Source organism: Morone saxatilis, unplaced genomic scaffold, assembly GCF_004916995.1.
Source record: "Morone saxatilis isolate NCDOM2014 unplaced genomic scaffold, NCSU_SB_2.0 Contig14, whole genome shotgun sequence".
Taxonomy (NCBI): Eukaryota; Metazoa; Chordata; class Actinopteri; family Moronidae; genus Morone; species Morone saxatilis.
In genome coordinates, this window is record NW_023339696.1 from 2964248 (window position 1) to 2964582 (window position 335).

The window sequence follows — 335 nt, forward strand, 5'->3', positions numbered from 1 at the left end:
ACGAGGACGGCCGTTCAAGTCAGAACAACGACTCTGAAAGTTGGCAAAAAAAATGTAGATACGTCATATTATGCAGAAACATGGCAGACGTACAAAAGTAAATGTAGGTTGATGATAAAAGAAAAACGTTTTGTTAATTCACTTAATATTTCTGCTCACATGTCATTTTTAATCTGATAGAAGGTTGTGACTGTTACTTGCTGTCCATGCAGGGTCAGATAAAGCAGTATTTTAGTGGTTTTAGGGGACGTACTGGTGCAGCAATGGAATTAATATTACATTACGCTTTAAAGCTCACAAACACACTGAAGTCAGAAGAATGGCTTCCCAAATTT

General features: G+C 37.0%; 1 protein-coding gene across 1 annotated transcript in view; it reads right to left on the bottom strand.

The window, feature by feature from the left end:
* Nucleotides 1-335, bottom strand: part of si:dkey-204f11.64 (uncharacterized protein LOC100537752 homolog) — a 3140-nt gene that overhangs the window by 936 nt on the left and 1869 nt on the right. The gene's annotated exons all lie outside the window — the stretch shown is intronic.